Source organism: Canis lupus, unplaced genomic scaffold (genome assembly GCF_011100685.1).
Source record: "Canis lupus familiaris isolate Mischka breed German Shepherd unplaced genomic scaffold, alternate assembly UU_Cfam_GSD_1.0 chrUn_S1664H1858, whole genome shotgun sequence".
Taxonomy (NCBI): domain Eukaryota; kingdom Metazoa; phylum Chordata; class Mammalia; order Carnivora; family Canidae; genus Canis; species Canis lupus.
In genome coordinates, this window is record NW_023330510.1 from 214,197 (window position 1) to 221,360 (window position 7,164).

Sequence of the window (7,164 nt, forward strand, 5' to 3'; positions counted from 1 at the left end):
TTTGTTGGTTTTGGGGTGTGTGTGTCTATCACCTGCAGCTATCACATGCAGCTATCGGATCCTCTGGCTGGGTCACCCCGATGCCGAAATGGTTGGCACATTATCATTTCTGGTGATGGAGCTGGGCGCCTAGCCAGGCACTCCTGGCTGACCCGGTGCTCGCTTGTGCAGTGACATTCCACTGGAGGGGCAGCTGAGCTGGAAGGTCCAGCTCAGCCACATTCTCATGTCCGGAAGTGTGGCCCTCCAATGGCGGCTGCTTCTCTTCTCCCCGATGCCTCCCCAGCAGGGAGCCAGAACTCGGGGCTGCCATGCGGGGAGAACCTGAGGAGCTGGGTGCACATGGTGGGGAGTTCAGGGGCTGCCTGTGTGTGGGAGTTGGGGTGGGGACGGGGCTGGGTTCCTTGAGCCCCATGCTCACCCAGCCCCTACTCACTCGGGCAAGGAGGGTGACCTCCACATGCTGGTGTGAGAGATCCTGCACCACAAGGTGTGCAGGCTGAGTCCACCTGGTGAGGGTGGCACAGGTGCGTGAGCTGCAAGTGTGGGACCTAGAAAATTTAACAAAAATCTCCTACCCCTGGACGAGCAGAGCAGGACTGATTCCATTTTATGCTACACCTGACACCTCCAGGATGACACCCACATGACCTGCTTATGGCTTAAGGTGCTGCCCCACCATAGTCAGGCCACTGTGCACACCCTAATCGGAAATCAGCTCATAACAATGTAACCCTGCTTTGTGCCCCCCAAAACTGCATGCCCATTCTGAACTTCCCCTGGGGAGGGAGAGCTTTCTGTCCTTTAGGGGAGGGAAAGAATGACACGGGTTGGGGGGGCGGGTGCTGGAGTCCCCCACCTGGGAGCATGTGTGGAATCTGGGTGGGGGCATATGTCCGAGGTTTCAGCCTGAGAGACAGTTCTGAGGACAGCAGAGCTGACCTGGACCTACAGGTCAAGGGCTCCTGCACTGGGTCCCTGCAGGGCAGCTGGACCCCGGCCTTGGGCTCCCAGTGGCCCCAGCACCTGGAGCAGCCTGCCTCCTGGTGTTGGTGCGGGTGGGGCCCACCGGCCTACTCCTGCTCTCCCCACCCTGGGGTGTCCCAGGATCCAAAGGGCGCCCTAGGTGTGTGACCTGGATCTGTGGGGTACGCCCATTGCCTAAGAGGCCACATCCAGCTGTGAGAGGGCTTGCTCAGCCTGGGGCCAGAATCCAGGGCTGGCCAGGGCCATCGGGGGCTGGATCCCATTAGTCTTTGTGTTGGGCCTGGAAGGGCTCAAATCAACTCAGCCCCCACAGAGCCCGGGGCCAGGTCAGCCCAGGTCCCTATGGGTTAGGGGCTGGTGTCCTGTGCAGGGTGTGCCGCCCTCCAGGAGGGACGGTGGGCAGAGGCAGGGCACAGTGCATCCTCTGAACCACTCACCTGCACCCACCCTGTCAGGGGCTCCCTGTGTTTCCTCCTCTCTGCAACCCCTGGGTACTCTTTGAGACACCCGGGCTTCTGATGGGATCAGGGTATGAAGAGAAATGCCGGGAGGCTGAGCATGTCCCAGAGGAGTCACCTGCACCTGGTCCTTGCTGGGGGTAAATGGTGTGGGGGTGGATGGTGTGGGGGCAGGGGTATGATTGTGGTGGAGTGTGGGGGATGGTGTAGGGGGATGGTGTTGGGGTATAGTCTGGGTTGGGTTTGCGTGGGGCTGTGTGGGTGTGAGGGGGATGGTGTAGGTGGGATGCCATTGGGAATGATGATGTAGGGGGGTGGAGTAGGAGTGGGGAATGAGGGGGATGTCGTGTGGGGCCTGCGGACACAGGGTATCTCCTTCCCCTAAGATGCAGAAAGAGACTTCTACAGTTAAAGGCGACCCCAGTCTGGGGTTTGTTGTGACACCTTCCCCTGGGGCACGGTGTGGTCAGTGCAGGTGTCTGGCTAGACCGGGGGCATTATCTGGGGGTCATCATAATATGTATTTTTTCATATTGCAAATTTTCTCAAATTAAATGCATAGAATTTAGAAATATATAAAGTACCGAGAGTGGGTGTCACTCTGACCCATCTGACCCTCATGGGATCGATGTGTGTCCTGCTCCAGCTGCGGCCATGCCGCCTGGCCCCCAGGTCCGGTCCCTGCCCCCCCCATCATCCCCCACCCCATCCCCTGCTTCTCATGGGTCCGTCCCTATCCCTTTTGGTGTTCAGCTCCCATGGCAACCCCTGGAGGCCCCATCCTACTGGCCACTCATCCCTGAGGCCCGAGGGGTGGGCACGGGGGTCATCCCAATCACCCTACCATTGAGCAGTGTGTTGTTGGCTGCCGTTGCTCCCCCTGGCACAGAGGCCCTGTTTTCCCTACCCAGAAGCCCCCAGGGCCCCAAAGCCCCCTGTACAAGCAGCCTCACCCGACCCCCTAGCAGTCCTAAAACATGATGTGGCTGCCCAACGTCCTGTTGACGTCCAGGTCTACTTTCGTGATGTCCCTGGAGAAGAACAGGGTATCCTCCTTCATTTCCTGTGGGAAAACCAGGGAGGAGGAACAGGCGCCAGGGATACAGACCGGGACCTGTCACGAGCTGCCATGCTGGGCAGGAAGCCCTGGGGCCACAATGGGAGTGTGTCCTGCGGAAAACTCCTTCCTTCCTCTGGGAGTCCAGGGATGACGGGAATGCCCACCGTGCCCGTGGGACCTGTGTGACGGCTTGTGCCCAGCTCTTGTGGGCGGGGAGGTGACTGAGGTTCACCCTGCATGGGAGGGGATAGGGGTTCAGCCCAGGTGGGAGGGGACATGGGAGTGTTGTGCCCAAGATTGCGAATCCGAGAAACCACTAAGTATCTGACACCAATGCAAAAACACAAGGGTTGATTTCCACACTCGAGCTTGCGTCCAAGTACTCCCAACACAGCGGAGCAGAGACTTGGACCCCGAGGTGGGATTTAGCTTAATTTTAAGGGCTTGTCTTGGGGTCCTACAGAGGGCTGGAGCAATTCCTCAAGTTCTGTTGACATTTTGATATGGGGCCTTCAAGGGTATTGAGCTCTGCTCTCATTCTAATAGACGGTTCCAGCCCTTGGCATGGGCTTAGTTTTGATTCAATTGTGGGGCTTTCTAGGACATTAAGCTGTAAACTTTTGTTTTTTTCCTGTAACTGAAGCAATGTAAATTTCAGCTCTTCTTCACAGGGGCCTGGGATGGCTGGGCGTGTGCGAATGCTGAATTTAAATTGGAATGGCCTTAATTTTCTCAGCCTCCTTGCTTTCTGTCCCACCTATCTAGCTCCTTTCCCCTTCCCCAGAGCTACTAAGAGAGCAATTGCAAATAACCTCAGCATGGCATCCTGTGTTGGGCAACAGGCCCAGTGATTTGGGATCAGGAAGACTTGTAGCACGGGCGTCCCAGCTGTGCAGCGGGATTCGAAGCTGCAGAATCTTATTCCCTGAGGCTATCTTGACAACTGACTTTGTACATAGAAAAGCTCTCCTTTGTCTTTAAAAGTTGAGGAGCGAGTCATAGAGTTTTATCTCTGCACATCTGATTGCTCAGATTCCAATCTGAGATGTATTTCCTGTTAATAAGGATAAGTTACTACTATCTGTAGTACTATGGTTAAAATATTCTGACACAAGTAATTCAGAGGGAAGGGTTTCTCATCTCTTTCTTCACAGTTCAGTCACTCATCAGGAAATGCATCTTTATGGATTTGGAATGAACTGAGAGACATTATTACCAATGGTCCTATTATTATGTGAAGGATTCTTCCCCTATTTCAACTGACACGGAAACACTGTGAACTCTTTGGAAGACAAATGTCAAGGAAATAAATGTTATGCATTGCTAAGTTTATTTTTTCTGTTATTTATTTATGATAGTCACAGAGAGAGAGAGAGGCAGAGACACAGGCAGAGGGAGAAGCAGTCTCCATGCACCGGGAGCCCGACGTGGGACTCGATCCCGGGTCTCCAGGATTGCGCCCTGGGCCGAAGGCAGGCTCCAAACCGCTATGCCACCCAGGGATCCCCCATTGCTAATTTTAAATGCACTTGCAGTATGGTACCTATTATACTAGAATTATTTTTATCTGATTTTTGCTATTTATTATCCGTTCCTGCTTTTCAGGTTGAGGAGGCATTATACGTGTTCATAAGTGTTTTTCTTTCCTTCTGATCTAAAATTCTTACTTTGTTTCCATCAAAGGGACTCTTTAAGAATAAGGCAAAAGTTAATTCAACTATTCTTAAAATGTCTTCACACTTGGATCCTGATTCATTTAAGTCAATTTTCAAAATAAATCTTATTTATTAGGAAAAAAACAAAGATTTATAGGGAAATTGAGAAGATAGTATAGTGCATTCACATGCACGGGTACTCTATTTCTCCAATTATTGATATCTTATATTAGTACGGTACAAATAGGGGATCCCTGGGTGGCGCAGCGGTTTGGCGCCTGCCTTTGGCCCGGGGCGCAATCCTGGAGACCCGGGATCGAGTCCCACGTCGGGCTCCCGGTGCATGGAGCCTGCTTCTCCCTCTGCCTGTGTTTCTACCTCTCTCTGTCTCTCTGTGACTATCATAAATAAATAAAAATTAAAAAAAAAAGTACGGAACAAATATGAGCTAATGAATCAATATTAAAATAGTCGCATTAACCAAAGACCATACTTTATTCAGATTTCCTTAGTTTTTGCTAAGTTACCATCCCTCGTATTACATTCCATTTGTCCTCATTTTTTCTTAGGCTCCTCTGGATTGTGACGGTCTTTCAGCCTTTCCTTGTTGTTGTGGAACTGGAAAAATTTGAGAAGGAGAGTATTTTGAAAACTTTCCCTCAGTTGGGACATGTCTGTCGTTTATCTCATGATTGAACTGTTTTTGTGGATTATATACAGAGATATACTGCCATTTTTATTATATCATATAAAGGATAGATACTATCACATGATTTATCAGTCTTGGTATCGATCTGATCATCTTGCTAAGGTAGTGTTTGTCAGCTTTCTCCATAGTAAACTGATTCATTTTTGTTATTTTTATTATTATTTTTATTATTATTAGTGTATTATCATTATTATTTTAGGTTTTTCATAATATATTTTTAGAAGGAAGTTACTACGTGTATTGCACACATAAGAGTGGGAAGCTATGCTCATGAACTTGACGGTGGAATGTCTGCACAAATTCTTTGAAATTCTTCTACATGGGAGATTTCTCTTCCCTCTAGGTTTGTTTGATTTTTTTTCAAAGATGTTATTTATTTATATGAGAGAGAGAGAGGAGAAAAAGCATGAGCGAGAGGGGTAGAGGGAGAGGGTGAGCAGGTTCCATGCTGAACAGGGAGCGTGCCTTGGGACCTGGATCATGATCTGAGCCTAAGGCAGAAGCTTAACTAACTCAGCCACCCAGGTGCCACTTTTTCTTTTTTTTAATAATAAATTTATTTTTTATTGGTGTTCAATTTGCAAAATATAGAATGACACCCAGTTCCCATCCCGTCTAGTGCCCCCCTCAGTGCCCATCACCCATTCATCCTCACCCCTGCCCTCCTCCCATTCAATCACCCCTAGTTCATTTCCAGAGTTAGAAGACTTTATGTTCTGCCTCCCTTTCTGATATTTCCCACACATTTCTACTCCCTTCCCTTATATTCCCTTTCACTATTACCTATATTCCCCAAATGAATGAGAACATACAATGTTTGTCCTTCTCTGATTGTCTTACTTCACTCAGCATAATACCTTCCAGTTCCATCCACCTTGAAGTACATGGTGGGTATTTGTCGTTGCTAATGGCTGATCAAGGTCCACCTTTTCTCTCTCTTCATCTTCTGAGTCTCCTATGATATGAATGTTATAGTTTTAATAAGTGGCTGAACTCCCTAAGTCTGCCTCTTTGGTCCATAACCTTTCTTGTTTTGAAGACTTTCACTTGGGACTACATCTCAGTTATAGAATTTTTAACGTTGGACTGACTTGATTTAAGTTCTTTTATTTCTACAGTAAGGGATTCTCTAGTTTGCTTCTGTGCTCTTTTTCCAGCCCAGCTGCTATCTTTATAATCATTGTTTTAAACTGTAGTTAGACATCGTATATGTTTATTGATGAACTTCCTGGCTGTGAGTACTACTTCATGTTATTTTATGGAGGAGAATTTCTCAATCTCATTATTTTTTCCAAAAGAGAAAGAAGAAAGAAAAAGAAAAATCAAGAAAAACAATAACAACTGCCCTCCCAAAAAAAAAACCACATTATTTTGGCCTGCTTGTTAAAAGATTCTAAATCCCAAAATATGAAACACAATTAAAGTATCATGAAAGTATAAAAAGAAATATATAAGGTACATACGAAAAATTAAAATAAGGCAATTAATAAAAAATAATCAAAGAAAATAAATTAAAAAAGAGCACAGTGTACAAAGGAATCTAGACCCTACTTTCCAGGCAGAGCTGAAGCTCTGCAGCCTCTGTGGTCCAACAACTTGGCGGCAGTAAATGGTCTGTATGGGGTCTGGGGATGGGCCGTGGTGCTGATTGTCAGGTGCACATCTGCCTAGGAGTTGATCCTGCGGGGGTCAGAGGCGGGGTGGGCGTCAGCGTCTCTGGGCTCAAGCGGGCAGCGCTGGGCTGCTCCCTGAGACCTGGCCCTGATGGGCGGGATGTCGGTGGGGATGCTAGGTCCTCTGGCTCTGGGGCTGAGCATCCCACCCACCTGTCTGCTGGGGCCTCCAGAGAAGAGCCCCCAAGCCCCCGGGTCTCCGCCGCTGCTCTCAGAACCCTGCGTTCACTCTACCTGCGTCCGAGCTTCTTTTGGTTTTGTTTTTTTATCTCAGACTGTTGTGCCCAAGATTGCGAATCTGAGAAACCACCAAGAAGCTGACACTGATGCAAACACACGAGGGTTTATTTACAAGCTCGAGCTTGTGTCCAAGTATACCCGACAGAGCGGAGCAGGGACTTGGACCCCAAGGTGGGTTTTAGCTTAGTTTTAAGGGCTGGTCTCAGGGAACTCCCAAAGGGCTGGAGCAATTCCTCAAGTTCTGTTTACATTTTGATATGGGGCCTTCAAGGGTATTGAGATCTGTTCTAATAGAGGCTTCCTGCCATTAGTCTGGGCTCAGTTTTTATTCTATTGTGGGGCTTGCTGTGTCCTGACAATGAGCACTCAGGAAGGAAATGAC

The 7,164-nt window shown here is 48.8% G+C and overlaps 1 long non-coding RNA gene across 1 annotated transcript; it reads left to right on the forward strand.

Annotated features, from left to right (window-relative positions):
• Positions 1-4,887: 4,887 nt before the first annotated feature.
• Positions 4,888-6,854, forward strand: LOC119878495. The gene is made up of 3 exons (XR_005386952.1): positions 4,888-4,971; positions 5,091-5,212; positions 6,817-6,854. It is a non-coding gene; the product is annotated as an uncharacterized LOC119878495 (long non-coding RNA).
• Positions 6,855-7,164: the final 310 nt, after the last annotated feature.